Genomic DNA, 24,759 nt, shown 5'->3' on the forward strand with positions numbered 1-24,759 from the left:
CCAAAGGTCTCAGGTACAAGATCTCGTTTAATTTAATCCTGAACTGATCCACAAATTAGACTTGATCACCTGCCTCTCAACTAGAAACAGGAAGTGTCAGAGTATCCAGGGCTCTGTTTGAATGCATCCAGCCATCAGGGCCAACCTGGGTCTGAAATTAGGATTGTCTGCTGGGGCCATGGCCAGGACACTCCTCCTTGCCTGATGCCCACCCCCACTCCAGAGCAGACAAAGGGTGTTTAACATTTCACAGACAAGGAACTGATGCTAGAGAAGACAGCCGTCTCCTAACCTGGGAGCCAAGGTTCTCTTCGCCATGCTGCTTTTATAGCTCAGAGGAGAAGATGCAGGGTTGGTACATGAAAGCACATGGCCCAAGTCTTCACCCATGGATCCACATGGTGGCCAGAGACAGAACTGATTCCTGAACTTGTCCTCTGACCTACACACACACACATATCACATGAGCCCTGGGGTATATGCTCATGCCCACCCCCACCCCACCCCCCACACTAATAAATTGGTAGATAAATAAACAAATAAAAATGAAAAGCAAAATTTTTTTTGAAGAAAAGGAACATGCAGTTGGTATTTGTGGCATCATTACCTACCAACATCTAAATGAAAGAAAATGTCTCATATTCATGTTTTCTCACAAGCAAGACCTTGAGTGACTTAGAAAAGCACAAAATATTTTTAATTCCATGAAGGAAGATTGTGTCAGACATGTTCAGAGAGACCAGTTACCAAATCGGGGTGGCAGGGCAGTCCTGCAGAGAAAGAGAGGGAAGAAAACCTATCTGTGGAAGGCTAAGAAAAGGAGGTGTCTCAGGGCGGGGTGGGAGCAGGAAGCAGCCTCCTCCGACTTTCACATCTAACTGCTGAATCACCCTGTTTAACCCCCTGTAGTGAGAATGAGGGTCCCCCCCCCCACAGGCATGATGCTGGAAATGACCACACCCAAACAGACCAGTGGTTCTTCAAAGTGAGTCCTTCCAGGCAGTGTCCCTAGAAACAAACTCCTTATTCTTGTGTTTAAATGATTGTATACAATTTCGGCCAACACCTCTACTTTCCAGAAAATGTAAAGCAATTTATTTAAGAGATGAATTCAAGCCCTTGAATAAAACACATTCAAAATCATATTTGAATCTAAAATTCAAGAAGAAATGAGATAGTGAATTGAGTTCTGTAATTCTGGGTCTGTGTGTGATTCCTGCCAGGAAGGTGACAGAGCACAGTCTGTGAAATCAGATCCCCGGGCACTAGTCTGTCCACACCAACCTCTGTCTCTCACAGTGGACGGAGGGAATGCTTGTGATCAGCAGACACAATTAGCAGTTACTTGGTCCCTCGCTCCCCTATGAGCAGGTCTGTAGGTGACCGCAGATGCCACCACTGGGTCACCATGAAAATGACACCCATGCTCCAGGAGAGAAGATTCCCTCTGCAAAGCACCCTTTGCAAACAGGAGGACCTGAGCTCAGTCCACAGAATATATAAAATGCCTGGCATGGCGGTAAGCCCTAGATGGGGCAGTGGAGACAGGAGGATCCTGTGGATTGCGGGCCAGCCAGCCTACTTTACTTGGTGAGTTCTAAGCCAGTGAAAGATCCTGTCTCAAAAAACAATGGGTGGCACCTGAGGGGCAATATCAAGGCTGTCCGCTGGCCTCCATAGACACAGGCACATAGTGTGAGTGTACCCACATGTGCACACACACGGGCACACACACATGCAAGAAAACCCCCCAGTTGCTGAGGTGTTTAAATGGGGCCTCTGGGATCCTCAAGTCTGATTGCTCATCCCAAAGCAGACCCTTTAGATTCCAAATAACATTCAGGAGTCCTCATGCTTATTGCACCTTTATTTCCGCAACACAGTCTAACATCAGCAAAAGCTAAAGATGAAAAAAGATAGGCAGATCTTTGAATCCACTTCGAGAACCTGGCTCACAAGAGCACAGATGCAACATTCCTCAATAACAAGATGGAGAAATCTTTAAGTAAACTCAAAGCCGTTTCGTATTAGACTCGAATTCAGCTCTATAGATTTGGGGAAAGCAGAAGAAGATGGGGTCACCTGTTTCCTGTCTGGCCAGGAGGAGATAAACACCTGCAGGGAGACACCAGCTTAGCCTACTCCTGCTGCTATGACCAAATGCCAGGATGATTCAGGCACCAGCCAGGACAGGTCTGGTGAGGCCCAGCCTTTACTGCTTCCTCTATGGTCCTGTGCTTTAATGGTGGGCCATGACCTGTGTCATGTAACTGAATGCCTGGGCTGTGGAAAGATTGTCAACAGTTAAAAAAAAAAATCTCTGGATATGAACAACCAAGAATTAATTAGAAATAGAACGTTCAGGAATCTAAGGCTATGTCATGTGACTTTGGGGTGGCTTTGGTTCTGAAGACAGGACAAGCTGTGCATCTGCTGGCACACCACTCTAAGCCAGCAGACACTCCCTGAAAAGCAGAGCTCAGACTCCAAACTGTTGCTTATCATGAACGGCACATACCCGGTTTTCTGCTCCTATAGCAACATAGTCATTTAATTACAGAAAACGAAGACATTTAATATTTTATCCTCAGGAAGTAAGCACCAAGTCAGAGTATCATCTTGTTAGAATGTTTGAGTTTTAATATTTCTATTTGAGTTAATAACTTGAGTTTCATTTTAAAAAATCATTAAACAAATTTTGGCTTCGGATTAGGACAGAATTTCCAACAATCTCTGAAATGGCTCTAAATGTACTTCTGCCATTTTGTACTCTGCACTTATGCAAAGCAGCATTCTCAGAACTGATGATTATAAAATCAAAATATCAATAAGTTCTAAAAAAAAAATGTGGATATACTCTATGTCCTGCAGGATCAAATATTCAGCCAAGATTTAATCTCTAGGTAAAAATAGAGAAACATACCCATCTCACCAGTATGCAAATTTACTTTCATCTTTAATAAATGATAACCTCGTGTGTATGCTAAAGAGATGTTTTAAAATAAATGTCCTTATCATTTATTATCAGTAAATCTTCAATTTGTATACCCAGTTTATCTACCTGGAAGTTGTAGGAAATTTCTCATATGAAAAGGGGTAGTGACTGGAAAGTTAAGGAGACTTTCTCAATTAGCTGTTGAGATGACTCAGCAGGTAAGGTATCTGCTTCCCAGCCTGAGGACACCCCCATCCCCAGGACATGGTAAAGGGGAAACTAGCTCCTACAAGTTATCTTCTGCACTCCACGTGTTCACCAAGGCATGCCACATATACAGGTGCACACATGCACACAAATAAATAAATACACTAAAAACAATTTTTAACAAGAGAAGGCCAACTCTAGGGAAAGGAATGAATTTCCACACTGTACAAAAGCTGACAAGAAAGTATACATACCCTCCGTCCCTTTCCTAAGGTACTCCTCTAAAGTACTCTAGCTCACCCCCGGTGTGTGTGTGTGTGTGTGTGTGTGTGTGTGTGTGTGTGTGTGTGTGTTCCTGTGTGTGTGTGTGCATGTGTATGTGTGTGGTGTGTGTGTGTGTGTGTGCATGTGGATGTGTGTGTGGATGTGTGTGTGTGTGTGTGTGTGTGTTCCTGTGTGTGTGTTCCTGTGTGTATGCATGTGGAGGCCAGAGGTCATTGTCAGCCATTCTCCTCATTTTCTGTCCACTTTAATTTTTGGGACATGGTCTCTGACTGAACATGGAGCTCCCTAATTATGCCAGACTGGCTCCCAGGAATCCTCTTTTGTCCACCTCCCCAGGGTTGGGTTAAAGATTTATGCCTCTGCACATGGCCTTTCAGGGGTTGCTGAGGATTGAACTTAGGTCTTCATGATTGCAAGGCAAACACTTTAATGACTGAGCCATCTGCCCGGCCCCTAAAGCACTCACCTTTAATACCAGTGAGGATACATTCAGGGCTCAGCAGGTCCAGAATCCTCATGAGTTGTCTCTGCTCTCTACCTGCTCTCAGCATCCCTGACCCAACAATTCCCTTGCTTCCAGGGTTTAAAGCTGTAAATCTGAAGCCAGTGCCCAGAAACTAAAACTGAGGACTGGCTCCAGCATGAGCTCATGGTCATGGACTCATTCCTATGTGTTCAATGTCATGGACATCATGTTTTTGGGCTGGTGTGTCCTTTCTCATCTCTGCAGGCTTTTGCTTCCATAACAGCATCTCCTACTGTTGTGTCTTTGAGACTCCCTGCCTCTTCCTTCTAGATTTATGATTACAAACATGGTCCCACCTAGATGGTCCAGCACAATGCCATCATGACCACTAACAATTTCATCTGAGAAGTCCCATTTGCACTGGAAGTTAAATGTGTCCATGGGCTTTCATTTAGGAGGGAGACTGGTGAGGATCCTACTACTTCCATTTTCTGTGGCCACAGTCTGTCTTCTGCAAACTTTCCCTGTTTCTCCTAAGACCTGGTCCCATGATCTGCATTTGTGGTCAGTGCTGGAGTTTCTGCATCTCTATGAATTTACTTGCTCATCCCACAAGTTGTAATTAGTTGCTAAGTTGTGACAGGTGTTCCTGGAAATCAGGCAAGACTTTAAAGGGCTTGACAATGCTCAAAGTAGCCCCAGAAAACTTACATGGGCAGGAAGTCAGGGAGCAGCCTATTGGTGTTGCTGGCTCCTGTGGAGGGGAAGTGACCTGGGTCAGTTATGAGGGAAATGGGTAGAGGGGAAAGAGAAAGGTCAGGCTCTCCAAAAAAGAATGCATGGTGGAGATGGCATCAGAGGGGACACAGCTCGTGTGGAGAGCAATGTTCACTTGATAGATTCTCTGGGCAGAGCTGGCTTCTGAAGTGTCTGCAGTCATAGGGGTTGTCTTACAATTAGAGAAGTGCCATGGAAGTATTTTAGAGAATATTCTAGGGTACAATAGACAGAGTAAGGACAGTATTAACAGGAAGATGGCCATGAAAGCCAGGGACCCTGGACTGGGTGGCATATGGGACAGAAAGGAAGCATGTGCTAGAGGGCCCAGGGCTCTGACTGTGGAGCCTTTGATGGGGGTAAGATGCAGAGGATGGTCCACATAGCAGGGTCCAACAGTAGACTCAGCCAGATGCAAACCCCCAACCCTGACCTTCCCATACACAAGCTGAGTGATTGTGTGAGTGCCCATTGGTGGGGTTGAGGGATAGAGGTTCCATGAATAAAATGCCAGGCCTGGGTGTTTTTATAGAAGATACCCAGAAAAAGGCAGCCATCATTGAGTGGGGGAGGATTCTGTGTGTTCCATCGTCCCAACTCACACACAAAAGGCGAGGGACTTCCTTTTTCTATAATTCACATTATCTTGGCAACAAGCAAATATAGGAGAGATTCAATAATATCAGGTTTAGGAGTTAAGCCTAAAAGCCCAGACTGATGAATGTAAGGGATAAAAAGTTGCATCATGGAGCTGGGAGACGACTCAGTTGGTAAAGTTTCTGCCATGTGCACATGAGGATCTCAGACACTCACATGAAACCGGGGACAGTGCTGAGAGCCTGTAAATCCAGCATTTGGGGGAGTTGGTGAGAGGTGGATTTCTAGAGTTCAATGGCCAACCAAACTAGCTTTATCCATTAGATCCAGTTCAGTGAGAGACCTAGTCTCATAAGTTAAGGTGGAATCTTTCAGCCACACTTGCCAGCAGACTGACCCATCAGCATGAGCCATGTGATCTGAGGTCAGAGGCAGGACATCTGGGTTCTGTATCCTGCATACAGGAACATGAAATAAAACACACTAAGGGCACTCATTTGCCTGCTGTGGATTTCACTGAGCAGCATGGCTATATTAAGTGCATGGTAAAAGATGTGATGCATACCCTGGTGCTGGGGATGCTATGAATGTGTTGCTCTGATTGATTGATAAATAAAATGCTGATTGGCCAGTAGCCAGGCAGGAAGCATAGCGTAGGCAGGATAAGGAGAGAGGAGAATTCTTGGAAGTAGAAGGCTGAGTCAGAAGATGCTGTCATCTGCCGCCATGAAGAGCAGGATGTAAAGTACCGGTAAGCCACAAGCCGCGTGGCAAGGTATAGATTTATAGAAATGGGTTTATTTAAGATACAAGAACTAAACATCAAGAAGCATGAGCCACACTGCCATACAGTTTATAAGTAATATAAGTCTCTGTGTGTTTACTTGGGTTCAAGCAGGAGCTGAACAGAACCAGGAAAACTCCAGATACACCCTGGCCTGGTCATCATGATCCTGGCCACAGGGCTTCCTTTTTTTTTTTTCTTGAAGAAAAAAATTCTGTACGTTATCTTATTTATTGAAGTCCAACTGAAAAAAATAAATCAAAAAGGAATATCATTTTTAGAGGTACAATACAATTAACAGCTTTATAGTTTTCAATATTTTCTGATGTTTCTGAAATCTGTAGAAAAATATATATATACATATTTCAAGTGAAATATTTTGAGTATCTTTATTTTTTATTATTATTTTACAATACTATTCAGTTCTACATAACAGCCACAGATTCCCTTGTTCTCCCCCTTCCTGCCCCCCTCCCCTTCCCCCCAGCCCACCCCCCATTCCCACCTCCTTCAGAGCAAGGCCTCCCCTGAGGACTGAGATCGACCTGATAGACTCAGTCCAGGCAGGTCCAGTCCCCTTCTCCCAGATTGAGCCATAGGAGACCATGGTAAATGAAGACCACACGAGAAAAGGAAGAAACAAAGTGCTAAAGAGGCCCACAGAAATTCACAAAGATACTCCCACAATAGACTGCTGGCAATGGCCGAGAGACAGCCAGAACTGACCTACTCTGGTGATGGGATGGCCAAACACCCTAATAGTCATGCCAGAAACCCCATCCAAAGACTGAGGAATCTGGATGCAGAGATCCATGGCTAGGCCTCAGATGGAGAGCCAGGAGTCTAATTAGCGAGAAAGAGGAGGGTTTATTTGAGCGAGAATTGTTGAAACCAAGGTTGGATAAAGCACAGGGACAAATAGCCAAACGAATAGAAACACATGAACTATGAACCAAAGGCTGAGGGGCCCCCAACTGGATCAGGCCCTCTGAATAGGTGAGACAGTCGATTGGCTTGATCTGTTTGGGAGGCATCTAGGCAGTGGTACCTGATCCTGTGCTCATTGCATGAGTTGGCTGTTTGAAACCTGGGACTTATGCAGGCACGGGGCTTCCTTGAGAGGTGGTCTTTCATGATCCCCATCTACTTAAGGAGCAGATAGAGCTGTTCATCACTGCAGAGGGAATCCACATCAGGCAATTTGTGTACTGCAACAGCAAAGACGCCCACTCAGTATCAGTAATGTTTTGCCCATGGGTATCATGTCTGAGTGTACAATGGTGTGTTATCTGAAAGATAAACCAGGGAAGTGTGGCAAGCTTGCACAAGCCTCCAGAAACTATCTCTCAGTTATCTCCCACAACCCCAGAGACCCAGAAGACCCCAGCAAAGCTGCCTTCAAGACCCAAGGTCATTTTCTCAACTAACAGAGCTCTTGTTGGTGTAGCGGCCAGTGGGTGCAGAACTGACAAGCCTAACTTAAAGCCTGGTTGTGTGTACAAGTACAAGGCAAACAGGAACTACTGGATATGAGTACAGGGCATGGTCATGAATACTGTGGAGTATCCCTTTCAAGGTGGCAACCTCCAGCACATTAGCAAGCCCTCCAGTATTTGAAGAGATGCTCCTGTTGGGTGCAAAGTGGGTCTCATTGCATGCACACCACAAATATGTGCATTCACATACACACACACACACACACACACACACACACAAAGTTTTATAAAGTTGTCAAAAGAAAACTAGAAAACATTGCTGGTTGTTTTATTACTCTTTGCTCTTTGGGGAGGGGCCCAGCACCCAGCTCCCAAATAATACACAGAGGCTTATTCTTACTTATAAATGCCCAGCCTTAGCTTGGCTTATTTCTAGTCAACTTTCCGTAACTTAAATTGTCCCCATCTACCTTTTGCCTCTGGGCTTTTTTCTTTTCTAACTTCTGTGTATCTTACTTTCACTCTTACTCCATGGCTGGCTGGCCCCTAGCATCCTCTTCTTCTCCTTTTTGTGTTCCTTGATCTCTTTTCTCTCTTTTTCTCCTTTATTTATTGCCTCTGCCCACCAGCCCCACCTATCCTGTCTCCTGCCTTGCCATTGGCCATTCATCTCTTTATTAGACCAATGAGGTGTTTTGGACAGGCACAGTAACACAGCTTCACAGAGTTAAACAAATACAACACAAAGGAATGCAACACATCTTTGCATCATTAAGCAAATATTCCACAGCATAAACAAATGTAATACATCTTAAATAATATTCTAGAACAAATCATAGTAACTCTTAGAAGAAATGTGACATAGCAAGAAAGGAAAGAATGTAACATTGACTAGATCCTGGGGACATTCCAGCAGGAAGGAGAAGCCTGCAGAGTCCCACTGAGGTCCGGTTGGGTCACATTAACATGTGAACAACAATAGATGTCAATAAGAGATCTGGTTCAAAGCAGACCCCAATGCCTGGCTGCCCAGAGATGCCTCCTTGTACCTCGCTGGCAGATAAAGCTGTTACCACAGAACCAAATCAAGAGGAGGAAAGTGAGCCCAGATCTAAAGGCTAGGAGAGTATCCTATCCTGGTGCAGTCTGGGAAAAAATCACATTAATTTGTGCTTTAATTTTTAGTATTAAGAATATTAAAGTGAATTACCTAATAACCAGAGAAGCTTGGTTTGCACTGGCATTATCTGTAAGTAATACATCATGCACTAATGAACATTAGTTGATGATGACCACTCTTCCCATGCACTGAAACCTCATGGAGAATTTAAATCCCAACAAATGGACCCTCATTCCCCATGTGCTGGGTCACATCAGCTTTTTCTAACATTACCAGGCTTTCCTTCCTGTTCTAACCAGGAATTGAGTCTGCTTTTAGGGTGCTGAGCACTACAGCTGTAATGTGACCGAGCAGATGTGGGGTTGAAATCTACATCAATGCATGAGGTTATGTGTGCCCCTACTGGCTTCTGGCTGTGGCTTACACCCAGGTAAGTGTTCACCCAGGTAAGCCTGAGCCTGACTCTTCTTCTAGCTGTCCCTCAGCCTCCCCACTAGAGAGAACTGTTCTCTAGTGTCACCCATATATTTCTCCTAGTATTGTAGTAGGTTTCTCCACCTTCCAACTCTGGGCTGAAGGGAGGCCAGGTGGATGCCCACATCTTCTCTACTCTCACATCCTGAAGCTGCGATGGGTGCCTCTCAGGTCCAGAATGGAAAATGATGCCACCTTATACTCTGAGTCCACTGACTGTGGACCTCTTGGGCTTCACACAAAGCATGAGTTATGAATCTATCCCTATGGAAGTCCAGCAGCTGCTGCATCCCTTCTCCTCCACCTCCCTTCCACCATCCAGCAAGAAGAGCTCTTGTCTGGCCTGGAAAAAGGAGGGAAATGAGTCTGGAACAAGACACTTTTGATTTATCAATGGCTATTCATCAACCCATAGCTTTTGTTCTTGGGGTCCAGAAGATTTTCGACAGCTGGAGGGCAATGCCATGCATTCCCAAAGCCTATCTTAAACCTCACCAGGCTCTTTTTCTATACATTTCTTCCCTAAGAAACCTGTTTCAAGACTCCTGTTGAGAGTTGGGACAGGTGGGCAGAAATAAGGCACAACAAGGCATTCTACTGAGCCCTGTATTTACTCTGTTAGCCTTGGCAAGGCTGCTGTGACAAACCACCACTGAATGGCAATATCTAACAGTGGAGGTGTGTTTGGCTCACAGCCTGGAGGCTGGGAACTCCAAGATCAAAGAGCCACATCTGAGGAGGGCTTCTTTCTTACATCAGGGCATGATAGAACCACAGGAGCATGAAGAAAAGAACCAGAGGGAGCCGAGCTCCTGTGTTAACGTACACTGTGAACTCCCACCAGCGAGACAGTGGCCTGTGAAAAGGGGAGCGCACCCAACCACATCACGAGGCTCCACCATCAACACTGTGGCACTGGGTGTCGCGTCCGCCTCGACCAGCAAGGAAGATGCAACACCAGGCTCTTCTCCAAGCAGTTTATTCAGGAACCTTGAAACAATCTTCTGACCCAGGGAAAGCCAACCCACAACCTAAATAGCTTCTGGGCATCCAACCCCAATCTGCCATGTGGGTACTGCGGATAGGTCCAGGTGCAAGGAAGCAAGCCAAATCCTTAGCCTTAGCCAAATAAGGAGTTGTTTATCACAGAGAGCACTCATGGAGGGTGGAAGGCGGAAGCCAGCGCCATCTTTGAGGCACGGCTGCAAGCAGCTCTCTACAACTGGGAATTCAGTTCTCAGCTCTCTTAGTTAGGGTTACTATTGTTATAATGAAGCATCAGGACCAAAAGCAAGTTGGAGAGGAAAAAGTTTATTTGGCTTACACTTCCACATCACTGTTCAACACTGAAGAAAGTCAGGACAGGAAGGCAGGAGCTGATACAAAGGCCATGGAGGGTGCTGCTTACTGACTTGCTCCTCATGGCTTGCTCAGCCTGCATTCATATAGAACCCAGGACCATCAGCCCAAGAATGGCACCACTCATAATGTGAGGGGCCCTCACATACAAACACTAATTTAGAAAATGTCCTACAGGCCCATATTATGGAGGCATCTTCTCAGTTGAGGCTCCCTTCTCATTGATGGCTCTAGCTTGTGTCAAGTTGACATAAAACTAGCCAGCGCACCAGAGTGTGAACTTTGAACCACATTCAAGCCACAGCAGCAGGGTGCCCATGTGGGCACCCACTTTTTGCCACTCTCTCATCATCAGCTTCTAACTGGGCAGTGCCCCGGCAACCAAGAAATATTGCATCTGTAGATGGAATGCTGTAGCCGGTAGTTTTCACCATGGTCTGTCAGAACTGCCCAGAACAGTTTCTAAAACATGGTGCTCAGACCCTTTCTCAACATTGTCCGCACCTGAACTCCCTGTCTGTCCAAACACTCAAAGAAGGATCCCATGCAACCAAACTGGGAGTCTCTGGTAGGGAAAGTACAATTTTCTGAAAATTAGCTCTTTTGCCTTTGAGTGAATAAAAAAACAAAAACAAAAACACCTCAATTTCTGCAAATAACATGCTATATTGCCAAAGCAGAGGAAAAAATAATTAGACTGTAAGTCAGAAAGTGTTTTGACTTTTGGAAATTTGTAAGGTTTAAAGAACTAGCCCATTTGTCAGAGATGAATGATGTGTTAATTTCCAGCCTGGTTGAGTTTCTGTAGAAGACCAACAGGTTGGTTCTAAACGTGTTCTTAGTGTGTATTGACGGGGTGTCTCAGTGTAGGATAAAAGTAATATGAATTTCAAATGCAACAGAATATGGGAAAGGAGGGAAGTCAGGAAGGAGAGAATGAGTGGGAGAGAACTAGGCTAGGGATCCCCCACCCAACATCACCGTCTATGCTTCGTCGTCATCTGTGCTGACACGTTTGTACACACACAAGTGCACCCATGGAGTGTGTGTGTGTACATACACAAGTGCACCCATGGAGTGTGTGTGTACATACACAAGTGTACCCATGGAGTGTGTGTGTGTACACACGCAAGTGCACCCATGGAGTGTGTGTGTACATACACAAGTGCACCCATGGAGTGTGTGTGTACATACACAAGTGTACCCATGGAGTGTGTGTGTGTACATACGCAAGTGCACCCATGGAGTGTGTGTGTGTGTGTGTATACACGCAAGTGCACCCATGGAGTGTGTGTGTGCACACACGCAAGTGCACCCATGGAGTGTGTGTGTACATACACAAGTGCACCCATGGAGTGTGTGTGTGTACATATGCAAGTGCACCCATGAAGTGTGTGTGTGTACACATGCAAGTGCACCCATGGAGTGTGTGTGTGTACACACGCAAGTGCACCCATGGAGTGTGTGTGTGTACGTACGCAAGTGCACCCATGGAATGTGTGTGTGTGTATACACGCAAGTGCACCCATGGAGTGTGTGTGTGTGTGTGTACATACATAAGTGCACCCATGGAGTATGTGTGTGTACACACGCAAGTGTACCCATGAAGTGTGTGTGTGTGTACATACATAAGTGCACCCATGGAGTGTGTGTCTGTGTGTACATACACAAGCACACTCATGGAATGTGTATATGTGTACACGCACAAGTGCATCCATGGGGTGTGTGTGTGTGTGTGTGTGTGTGTGTGTGTGTGTATGTACATACACAAGTGCCCGCCACCACTCCAGCAAAAGACTCCCTTCTATGCCAAGGCTTCTGTCTTCAATGGACTTTGGGTATTATTTTTCCTTTGTTGTTTGTTTTTTAATGCCAACTTTAAGTTATGGGTAACGCAGGTAGAAAAGCCATTGTGGTAGGAAAGATAAATGTATCCCCCAAATGTCCATGACCCAATCTGGAGTCCTGTAAACTTGTTACCTTACAGTCATAGTTCTCAACCTGTGGGTTGGGACTCTTCCATAGGATAGGCGTTGTATATCAGATGTCCTGCATATCAGATATGTACAATTCGTAACAGTAGCAAAATCACACTTATGAGGTAGCAATGAAATAATTGTATGTTTGGGGTCACCACAATGTGAGGAACTGTATTAAAGGGTCGCAGCGTTAGCAAGGTTGAGAACCACCGCCCTACAAGGTGAGATGACTCAGTTAACGACTGTGAGATGGAAGGCTCTCTTGAGTAGACATGGACCCAGGACTTCATGCAGGCTAAGCATACACTCTACCGGCTAAGCTGCACCCCAGCCCTCCCCAGCATTAAATGACCAACCTTGCAGTTACATGGCTTGGAGAGCCGTTGCAGCCAGGGCTGCAGGCTGGTGGTGCAGGTAGGATGTGACATGCTCCACATGACCTTTCCGGTGTAGAAAAGCAGGGTTTGCACATGACCCTTTCCACATGGGTATCCGTGTCTTTACACATGACTGTGTAAGCAGATATGGTTGAAGGTTTGATGTCCCCACCCCAATGAAAAGAGGTCAGATCAATAATGAAACCCAAGATGGGCAGAAGCCAGATATCCACATTCAGAGCCTGGAGGAGGGCAACTGCTCACACAGTCTCTTAGTTTCAAAAGCATGCCTTTTGCCGTGTCCACGAACACAATCCCTTGCTAGAGACAGCATGTGTATCTTCTTCCTTGGCCTCTCTACCCACTGCTAGTCTTGCTCCCTAGTTACCACAGGGCAAGTGTCACCTGACCACACATGGGACCTCAGAATAGGAGGTTTTGTAATCGATTAAAAAACTCGACCTGAATTCGCATTTGACTTTTCCTTATGTTTAATTAAGTCTAATTAAACAATGCTGACATCTTCCTGGCACCTGTGGTGCAATTACGTTAAATATTTAATGCTTGTGAAGGATTAGGCTGCGCTCCTAATCTATAGCTGCAATCTGTTTCCTCTCTGGAGTGCTTTTAATTTAGTTCTGTCTTTGCAGGATGAGTTACGTTTCAGAGGAAATTGGTAAGGACTTGGGCACTGGACAAGCAGATCTGCGCTCAAGGCCTGGAGCGTTGAGATGCCACCGTGCCAATGTCTCTCATACTTGGGTTCCTGTCCAGGTGTGTGTTCCCAGGGAGAACAGGAAGGGCAAAGGCATCAAGGGTTGCCAGGAAAGTTTACAAGTTCACACAACTTCACCGATGAGAAATGTCCCCCACAGTCTTAGGCACATGAACACTTGGTCCCCAGCTGGTGGTACTATTTAAGGAGGTTTAAGTGGTGCTGTCTTGCTAGAGGAAGTATGTCATTGAAGGTGGGCTTTGAAATTAAAAGCCGTAAGCCACTTACTTCCACTTGGCTCTCTCTGCATCACGTTCTTGGTTGAGATATGAACTCTCCACTTTGGCTCCTGCACCCGTGCCTAGAACCTGCTGCCAGGTTTCCCTACCGTGACGGACCCATAAGCCCAAATAAACCCTTTCTTCTATAACGTGCTTTACGTCATGGTGTTCTATCACAGCAACGGGAAGCTAAGACACTTGGGAGGAGCTGGACCTTCTTTGCAGCTCTCCGGCCAGTTCTCCCAAAGGGCTGTCAACTGCATAATAATAACAGCAATAATTAACAGCAACAACAATGACAGCAATAATAATAATAAAAATACGTCTGTAGGTCTCTACTCCTCCCCCAGGGAAGTGAGGCCAGGTGACAGAGCTGAGCACCAGGTTGTAGACACTCATTCCAAAGAACAGGCCGTGGTTGAGGATGTTGGCAGCATGTCTTGCTCTTCCTGTGGAGGACAATGTGGTGTCCGTTGCTCTTATGGGCAGGAATGGCTTCTCACAGAAGAGACTCCAAGTGTTCTTCCCACAGGTAACAACTGGCACAAGACCCTGGAAATCTGAAGCTTTGCTTTGCTTCTCTAACAGCATTTTAAGTGAATTCAATAAAAAAGATGTGTTCAGGTTGTGTTAGACCTGTCAGACCCTGTCATAAGTTTCCAGGTCCTTTTTAAAATCTGTTTAAATTTATTTATTTTATGTGTATGAGTGTTGCCTGAATGTATATATGTGCACCATGTACATATAGTACCCAAAGTTGTCAGAAGGGGCATCAGATCCCCTGAAACAGGAGTTATGAGCCGCCATGTGGGTGCTGGGAACCAAGCCTTGGTCCTCCATAATAGTAGTCAGCGCTCTAACCACTGAGCAATCTCTCCAGCCCCAGTTTCCAGGCCTTCCTTCCTTTGTAGAGTTTGGCCAATGATTCCTACCCAGAAATCCCTTTTGTAAGGTTATTAAGTGGGATTTTAAAAACAGAAGTCATCACACTGAGCATATGCTCAGCACTCAGTGCTTTGTCTTCTGTCTTCATGGGGACAGAAGGCAAAATGGACGCCACTCCTTAAGGTTAAGCTGCAACTCCCTAGAAGAGACTCAGGATCAACCAAGAAAAAGATGGTTGTAGCTGCTTCAAGGTTTGCCTAGGGCTGGAAGGCAAGGCAGGCTGAGGTAAAGGGCCAGGCACATGGCAGGATGCAGGCTACCTCCAGAACCTGCTAGTCATCACCTGGAGAGAGGGCGGAGCACACAGGTTGGGAATCTGCAGGGGAGTCCAGTCCTTCTCCACAAGCAAATGGGGCTTCTGGGGATTCAGGTGTAACTGCTGGAAGAATGCACCCCCAAGAGAAAGTCCGCTGAGCCTTGCTGGGCCAGCCATGAGAACCAGGAACAGGCAGGCAGCTGCTGCTCCCACCTGTTGAGGTGACTGAATGTGCATCTGCAGGATCTGAGCCTGGTTTTCCAAAGTAACTTTCCACTTATGTAAAATTAATAGGGAGTTCATTACAAAATCCATGTGGCTCCTTATTAAACGCTTCCTGTCACTGGAAACAGTAGGTGGAGGCTCCTTAAGCTGGGGTTTTGTTGCCCTCTAGTGAGAGAGGTCAGCATTATGTATGCAAAATTATTTTTACCACTGCATAATTAATGCTAGGTGAGGGAGGGGGAAGCGAACCGAGCCCGGCTGGCTAGTGAGGGTGTGTGCACTCTCAAGCATACGAGTTTCTCCTTTTCCTAGCCCATCCCCCAGCCTGACTTAGGTAACATATGGAACCCACTGCTTCTCTCCCGTCACTTTTGTTCCTTGGCAGGGAAGTTGAGTTTTATATGGCTATCAACAGGCAAAGATCCAAGCATAAGGAATAAATCAACAGAGCTGATCCGAGACACAGAGTCTTAATGCATAAGTATATATTTAATGTGTCTGCCGAAAGAATGTCTAATTACCCTGTCATTGAACAAAGCGCATGTTCAACGGTGATAAATTACGCCATCCTTTACTTCTGCAAAACGTAGCGAGGGTTCGCAAAGCTGCAGAGAGATCTCTGCTCCATCTACCCAGCAGGACTAGTGACACCCAGACCAAAGCAGGAGCGGGCATAGAGAGGGCTGGGAACAGTCCAAACATTGGCTTTCAGTCCCCAATGGTTGGTCACTTGGGCAAGAAGCAGGTCGTATCCAAGTGACCAGTCCTCTTCAGTGAGGGCTGCATCTGCATTCTCTTTGTTGTCAGCAGGTTCTCAGAATCTGCAATCTGCTCTCCTGAACTATCCATGCAAGCACTCAAAGAGAAGCCAAGGTACCTTCGAGAAAAAGCAAAGGGAATCCCTAACACAATGCCTCTTGACTTCTCAGGTGCAAGCTGAGGCTGAAGACATCTTCTCAAGACTTAGTCATAGTTGCACCTCTGCCTCCGAGAGGTGACAAGATTCGAATTGGGTCCCTGGGTATTTAACAGTCCCAAATACAATTGCAGGCAGAGGGTCAATGTAATACACTATCATGTCCCTTTTGATGCCTAAAGAGACTAACGTGGAAGGTAATGGGAATGTGGTCCAGACCATCATGGACAGGCACAAGGGTAGCCTAGAGGCCAGCACTGCAGAGGCCATTCTGAGTATGATGCCCAGTGTGTGCTGAGCATGCTGGGTGAGCTACCTCTGCTACATTTCAGTAGGCAGGTGGTCCCCTACCCATGCCTGCCTCTGTCCTCCTCCATCTCCCTGGCTCTTCTTCTCCTAGCCACTTTATACCTTCTCCCTTAGACACTGGTCATCATGGCTAGCCACAGCCCAAGGCCAGAACTCAGCATTTTCATCGTGTGTGGCAGAGTGGGAGCCATATCTGCCTGTAACTTGTGCAGGACTTGGTCCTGTCCTTTGACAGGAAGAGTAAACACAAGTCCGCCCTGCCATGGATCTGTCCTTCCCTAGGAGCGTGCTCAGAGCAGCAGTCTCCTTCCTCCTTGGCAATTGTATTTCTTATTTCGTTGATTATGTTTGAAACAGCACTTTTATTTACCGAGACAGAAGAAAAGGCTTTACTGTGATGCCTCTATCGTGTGTAAAATATATAGCTGGTAACACCAGCCCGTTTATTTGCTTTACTGGATTGAGATCTATAGATGGAAGGACAAATGAAAAATAAAGATAAAAATCTATTTCTGATACCAGATTGGCTCTAAAATGTCAAAGTTTTCTTTATTACTTTAGTAGCTATGGATCCTTATTTATCTTTCTTGGTTTGTTTTCGAAGGCTCACGGGCTGGCTGGCTGCTGTTTCCATGTGTATTTGGGACTCTCTTGGCTGTCACTGGTCTTTTATTGAAGTCTTTGGGGAAACTCTGGATTCTAGGCATGACATGGCCTTCATTATCTTGAAATCAGAGCAACTATGACTACCAGTGTGAGACCCTCAGATGAGACCCTCACAAGGCCAGGCCCATGAATGTTGCTTCGTAGAAGGAGTGGGAGTCATTGGACCCTTAGCTGGGCTTCAAGCCACCCCCTCCTTATGCATGTGCTCATGGAAGGTTCTAGAGTGGATACACACTGGAAGCCCAATGGGGACCCCAGTTCCACTAATGTTACTTTTGTGAGTTGTCACCTGCACATGATGAGCTTTTGGGGGGATGCACGTGCCTGAATCACTCACACCCCTGAATGGGACCCTAGGAAATTGAATGGTTTACCAGTCTAGACATAGGTGGAATCATGTCTTTATTCTGTTGCTGCTTTCTTTTTTTAAATCTGGGGTGGATACAAATAGATTCCCCCAGGAAAAATATCACAACAACCTCCAAAGGCAGCTGAGAAAAGGGTCGGAAAGCCCAGCAGAGACCAGCACAGGCCAGCCCCTGGAAGTCATGCAGCCAATCTAGAGCCCCAGGTTTGCTGACACAGCACACTTTAATAATTAGTGAGGAGTTTCTGAGCACTCTGGTCATTACAGCACCAAGCCACTGATGGACACAATAATGCCAACATTCTTCAGGGCCGGTTAGAGCCCGGGGTAAGACAGAATCCAGTGGCCCTAGAGGAACTCTGGGCACCGTGAAGTTGAAGCGCTAGGCTAAGGCTACTCTGCTCCTGGAATGTGGCTCTGCAGAGAGGCTTGCTGCCCTAGGAACCTGTGCGATAGGGGAGATGGAGAGCAGGATGTGCTCCCTCCTGGCATAAAGAAGGAGTGGATCATCTGAGAGATGCTTAGAGCTGGTGCCTCTTCTCCTCTTAACTCTTGTCTCCAACAATCTGGCTTCAGGGAAAGGAGGCGACCGTTGGGAAGTCTTCATCTGCAGGACTAGTACTCAGTCAGGCCAGTGCCTAGATAGCTCATGCCTCCAGGGGGACCGCACAGGCTGAGCTTGGATTTGCCCTTTGACGAGTACCCTGTTAGTTAATCTTGTTTCTCCAATTTTGGGATTTATGGACACACAGGGGTGTATGTCAGTGAGGAAGATGCTGAGGAGGGAAGATCCACTTCTGAATGTGGGCAGCACCACCCCGTGAGCTGGGGTCTTTGACTGGATGAAGAAGAGCAGCAGGCTGAGAAGTCTTTAGCTCTCTCTACTTCTTGACTGTGATGTGACCACAGTCCTGCCCCACACCTTCCCATCTTAAACCACAAGGAAACCTTTCTCTCCTTAATCACTTCTGTCAAGCATGACGTCACGGCAGTAAGAACTGTAGTGACTAGAAGTCCCCGCACTGATATACCTTCATGACGTCTTTCAGAATCCTGTCTGAGGTTGTCCACTGTTGCCAGCATTTCCAGTACTGAGACACTCCATGACACTTCAAGATGGGTAAATTAGTCTGGAGAAGTCTTCTGAGTCTGCTAAATCTTCTAAAGGGCTAACAGCAGGACCAGAAGCTGCCTGAGCTCATCCAGGCCTCATTCATGGAACCCATCACCAATGGAAGCTTCCCAGCAGCTAGAAGAGACCACGAGTCACTTCCTGCCACATCCACTTAACAGTCCCTGAAACACCATTCTTCCAGTGCCCACCACCTCCTCAAACCTCCCACCAGCGCCTCACTTGACAAGTACTTACCCAAACCTGTTCTGACAGGCACCATGCTCAGCCCTGAGTGCACTGTGCCTCTCGAGGCCCAGGGCAGAGGGAGGAGCCAGGCCGGGAAGCTCGGTGGGGAGACTGGCCAGTCTTAGAAGTAAGGACAGTGGATGGCTGGAGGAGCACTGTAGACCTCTCTTCACAGCCACAAGTTAGAATAGGATTCTCACTGTTCCTGGAGATAGAAATGTCTAGCTGCCACACCTTAGAGGACACTTCAGGCATCAAGTGAGTACTGGATTCTAGGGATTCAACTGAAATCTTCAGACTTGCAAGGCAAGTACTTTACCCACCAATCATCTCCCAAGAACCTGCTCCTCCTTTGCAAAGATTTATTTATTTTACTTATACAAATGTTTTGTTTTGTTTTGTTTTGTTTTGTTTTGTTTTGTTTTGTTTTGTTTTTGCCTGCATGTGTGTGCATGTACTCCTGGTTGCCACTGAGGTCAGAAGGATACTGAATGCTCTGGAACTGGAATTATATAGATGGTTGTGAACCACCGTGTGGGTCCTGGGAACCAAGGTTCTCTACAAGAGCAAGCGGTGCTCTTAACCACTGTGCCACCTCTCCAGCACCCCCCAAAGACCTTTTTAAACATTAACTTTTTTATTGTCCTGCCAGCCATACCCAGAAAGGCTCAGGAATGGGCTGTGGCTGTATGCAGCCTGTGATACCCCCATGGGAATACTTAGTGACTCTGGGTCCTGGTGGCCAGTGGCTTCCTGGGAGATGGAAGATTACATGAGCAAGGACTGAAGTGGGGCATGGATCCTGACCTGGTGTTTATTTGGTTTTATTTTTAAATCATTGTTTTTATACATAGTGCATAAGCCCTGTCAACTCACCAAGCCCATGCTTTGCAGTTGCATAGAGATGATGTGGTTGCTGAGGGAGGCTGAGTTTGAAATACAAAAGATGAGTGAGGGACACCAGTGAACCCTCATATCTACTAACAGGGTGACAGCCACACTCATGACTTGGAGCAAATCATAGCTGAACACTTGGAGGGTCTGACCTTCAACTTTGCCAAGCCAATCATTTGCCCAAAAACCACTCATTCCAACATCCAACTCTCTGCCACACTGTCACACACACAGGTACCCTCTCACCTCTGCCAGCGAAGGGGACTGGGGTTCCCAGCATTCCTCAGGAGAAACAAGCCTGTGGACTGGTTCTCCCAGCAACTTGTCCATAAAACCCACAATAAGACAGAGTTTTTAGCCCAGAATAATCACAATAAACTGCGCTTGGCATTTTTCACTCATGAAGTTGTAGGCAGGGGAATGTATTTACATTTTCTATGCCATAAATCAAAAGCAAGATAGCATTGTTCCTAATTTATCTTGCAGACTGCTTGGATGGTATCTTGCCACTGCAAATATTTTTAATATTTCTTAAACAATGGAAGATAAACGGGTCATGAATGCTGAATGTGGCAGTTCTCTTCATACCCCCAGAACTTTATTTCAAGGGACAAGCTTTCTTTTCCCTTCAGTTTCTAAGGAAAATAATATTCAAATTATGTCAAGCAAGCACTAACTGTCAACATCAAAATACTGCCTCTGCTCAAGCCTGCCTTTACAACAGGCAACACCAGCCACCGTGATCGTGAGTAGCCTGGTGCACAGAGCCCATGAATTATAAATCAAAAGGCAAAATCGTGTGTTGTTTTTCCTGGGTAGACACAGAACAGGATACTAGGGGCCTCAGGGAAGATGAGCATTGGTGTTTTCAAAGTGGTTCACCTCCATCACACTGTTGATTCAGCAAAAACTACCTGCTTCCCAGCACCCTACCCTATCTGTCTACAGTGATGCCCCTCACAGAACACAGCCAGCAAGACTGGCCAAATGGTTGTCTAAAAATCATTTTAACTGCAGGAAATTGTCACTAATTTGGACCCAGGTTCTTCAGACTCTGTATCCATGCAGCAATTGAAGGAAATCTCTACAATCTTCATGAGGGAATTCTGATTTAGCAGACAAAATCCACTACAAATATAATTACTAAGGAAACAGGTATCCTGCCGAACAGTGCATGCTGTTTCTAAGCAGGTTGGGGACATTCATTTCCCTACAAATTCCTATTATATGCTAATTACCAACCATATTAACCTGTGTTTAAGTTTTATTATGGAATAATATTGCTTCTTATAATTAAAAATCTAAAACCAAAGTGTCTAAATGAGAAGAGAGGTAGTTTTCTCGGTTGGCGTTTTTCTGTGGGTGGAGGCAGTCTGCCAGGGTCTACCTGCCCTCACCAAGTACAGCCCAACTGGACTTCTCAATGATGAACTCTTATGGAGGTCAACGTGGAGGAAACAGTGCCCTTTAAAATCATTAGTGAGCTTCTGCTGGCACTCATGAACAGCTCACGCCCCTTTGTGGATTTTGGTAGCTGTGGCCAGATCACCATCTCCCGAAAGGGTAGGCTTGGCATTATTTAGAGTTGTTCTGACCTCCGAGAACGTATGTGTGTTCCATGCTCTAAGGGCCTCTCCAATGAAGTAAAGAAGCTGCTGGACACTAGGACTCAGAAGTCCTCAGGACTGAGCATCCCAAGGGCTCCCTCTGGGATGCAATGGCTTTGACAGGAAGCAACAGGAGCGGAAGGAAGGAGATCTGGAGGTTCATGAGTGGCCTTTTCCTCACAGCTGTATATTAGACACACTCATGTGGTTGTCTTAACAAGCCCTAGCCTAAAGGGTTGGGCTCTCAGCCCCAGCAAAGTCTCAAGCCTGAGCTTGGGTAGAGGCATCACACAGTCCTTACAGGGTTTCTCACACAGCGCTTGGCAGGGTTCCTGGACAAGAGTGTAAATGCTGTGAGCAGTGAGGAAGAGCAGTCAGGGAGTAGCTCCTATGGCCAGTAACCCACAAGACACGCTAACATTCAGCCTCACCTGGTACAGGAGTGGAATCTCCACAGGGCCTTTGTGGAGTTCCCTCATACAGAGCTTGACTCTTCAGGGGAACAGGGCTACACAGTTCAGAAAACCAGCTGATCCCAAGGCCTGTAGGTTGAGTTGGAAGCTGGAGAGCCAGGATGACATAGACCTAATTGAGAGGCCAGAAGAATCAAGAGCATGAAGAGGCAGTATTAGGCAGGAGCAATGTTCTCCTATTCCCTAGAGGACCAGACTTTCTGTTTGAGGAAGTCTCTGCAAAGACCTTTCCATTTAAATCTCCATCTCATTCAGAAACTCCCTCTACCTAGACATATACAGAACACTGTCTGGCCAAGTGTCCAGGACACACTATGGTCCAGTCAATGTGACACATGAATCTCAAAGATGTTCTATTCCCAGCTTGCTTTGGTTGAGATTCATCAAAATTCATCCTTCAATCTGGGTGTGGTGGCTCATGTTTGTAATTCCAGTCCTAGAGAGGCTGAGGCAGAAGGATTGCCATGAGTTCAAGGCCAGCCCTGGCCACATAGCAAAACTCTGCTCTATAAACAATGAACAAACAGGTAGAAGGGACCCATAAATAACCACCTTCTAACAGACTCAGGTTAATTCTTAAAGGACGACTGTGGTCCTCAGATGCCACTGAGCATGGCATGGCTTGGCCTTACTCCGCCACCCATCTCTTCCCTCCTCTGGTCATCATTTGTGAGAACCACTGGCTAGATCTGCCTCCAACTCACACCAAGAAAACAGTAACAGGAAGAGGCAAGGCCCCTAAGGGACTGTTCAGCCCACAGCTAGACTCTCGAAGTAGTCCTTTGTTCTAAGGGTTATGAGTGCAATTAAGGGCCATTGATGACAGTCAGGGCTGCCTGCCCTAGGTCATGGCCACCGAGGACCATGACAGGTAGCTGTGCTAGGCTGGCCTGGTGTGTGGGACTGAAACCTTTTTCCATTTCCAGAATGCCCAGGAGCATGTCTAGGAAGCAGAAGCCAGCGTTGGCCCCAATGCCATGCTCATTTGCCACCATTTAAATAACTCGCACAGCCTATTTCCAGCTCTAAACCATTCCTGGCCCCTGCCCAGATTGAAAAGATGATTCCTCATGGCATGCTGATGGGCAGTGAGCCCTTCAGCCCCCACTTCCATCCGAGTAGTCTAGTCACTACCTTTCTGTGTGTCCCCAAATGTACATAGACAGGGAACATGCCTGTGGACCTTCTCCAACGTGGCCAAGAATCGCTGGCTCAGTGCTCACCATATGCAGTACGAAGCTGGGGACGGCGAATCCTCCAGGTTCTCAAACAGCCAGAGCCACAGCTCCATTTGCTTTTCCTGACAACCAGCCTGGGCAACAGCACCACCGCTTCAGCCTGAATCTGAGGCCAAGCTTTACTGCAGATGTCTGTCCCTGCTACAAAGGCAGAGTCACTTCATTGTGCTCATGCAGGAAAGGCAGAGTGACACCTGTGGCCATCCCCCAGCAGCACAGGCCTGCCCCAGCACTCCACCTGCCACCTGATTGGCTTCTTCCTAATGAGCACTGACCACTGGCCACCCTACTCCCCAGCCCACCTGCACACTGTCCAGCTGCTCTGGCCTTTCTTCGTTTTACCCTGTCTTCTACTTTCAATAGCCTCATTGTCTTTACATGGCCCTTTTCAGTAAGGACCACAGAAGATGGTCTGGACTGACTCATTCTCTTGTCCTCTCTCCTCCTCCCTCCCTCCCCCTCTCCCTCTCTCCTTTCTTCCCTCTCTTCCTCCCTGTTTGCCTCCCTCCTTCCCTCTCCCTTACCCTCTCTCTCTCTCTCTCTCTCTCTCTCTCTCTCTCTCTCTCTCTCTCTCACACACACACACACACACACATTCATATACATGCAGCACTCACACACTCACACGTACACACACACTCACACACACATACACACATACATACATACACACACACTCATACAACACTCACATACAGACACATACACACTTATGCTCATAGGCACACACTCACACACACACACTCTCACACATGCACACACTCATACAGATATTCACACACATCTTATTCACACACATGTAAAGGCATGTGTGCACAGGCTTGTGGACCAATCCCCATGAAGATTTCAGCTCAGTGCTCCACACCCTGCTAGAACTCTGTGGGGCTTGCTGTTCCCATCAGGTGTTTAATGAGAAGGATTGAAGTTTAGTTTCGCTCTGTTTGCAGGTCGCAAGCCTCCACTCAAGCCCACTTGTATGGAGTTTCTTAGGATAACTCCCAAAGAAACCAGGTTACCCAGAGATCCAAGAGGTGACCCCAAAGCTGCACATCAGAGTCACAGCTGCAGGAAGTGCTAGGCTCTTCCTCAGACTCCCCAGAAACCACCCAGGGATGGGCTAGCCAACTCACTAAACACCAGCCAATCCTTTCCATGTGTCTGGTTCAAGAGCGTCATCCTGGAAGAGCCCAGACAGCTTGTAGTAGAACCTTACTGCATGCTCACCAGATTGGCTGGGTTAGGAGAAGCAAGACCCCATGTGACCAACATAGTCATTGTCCCTGTGGCAAGGACAAATACTGCACAGCCTCCTTTAAGAAGGAACGCGAGTTGCCCCTCTAGTTCTCTGACATCTGCTGTAGTATTCAGAGAGGAAACACAGCCCTCCTCTTCCACAAAAGAAAGGTTTTGGTGGATGTGCATTCTCCCGAAACCAGGCCAAGCAGGTGCTCCAGCATCAGAGTTACAATGCTCCTGAGACCAGGATGGATTCGGCAGTTCCTGCGGCTGATCTCAGCTCTCCAGCAATGTCCCCAGAGCCTGAGGAGCAGAGCACACCTGCAGTTCCGAGCAGACAACACCACTTTGCTTAAAAATGTGTTGAGTTGTAAAGGAAGAGAAACAGAAGGGAGGTGGTGGGGAGGATACCTGGGCCTCTGCCATGAGTCCTGGCAAATATAAGCCCTGAGGGTCTGTATCTCCACCCTCCTTC

The 24,759-nt window shown here is 46.7% G+C and overlaps 1 pseudogene; it reads left to right on the forward strand.

Annotated features, from left to right (window-relative positions):
• The first annotated feature begins 1,513 nt into the window (after nucleotides 1-1,513).
• The window catches only part of LOC114704225, a 90,605-nt pseudogene continuing 67,359 nt past the window's right edge, over nucleotides 1,514-24,759 (forward strand).

The sequence above is a fragment of the Peromyscus leucopus genome, chromosome 4 (assembly GCF_004664715.2).
Source record: "Peromyscus leucopus breed LL Stock chromosome 4, UCI_PerLeu_2.1, whole genome shotgun sequence".
Lineage (NCBI taxonomy): Eukaryota > Metazoa > Chordata > Mammalia > Rodentia > Cricetidae > Peromyscus > Peromyscus leucopus.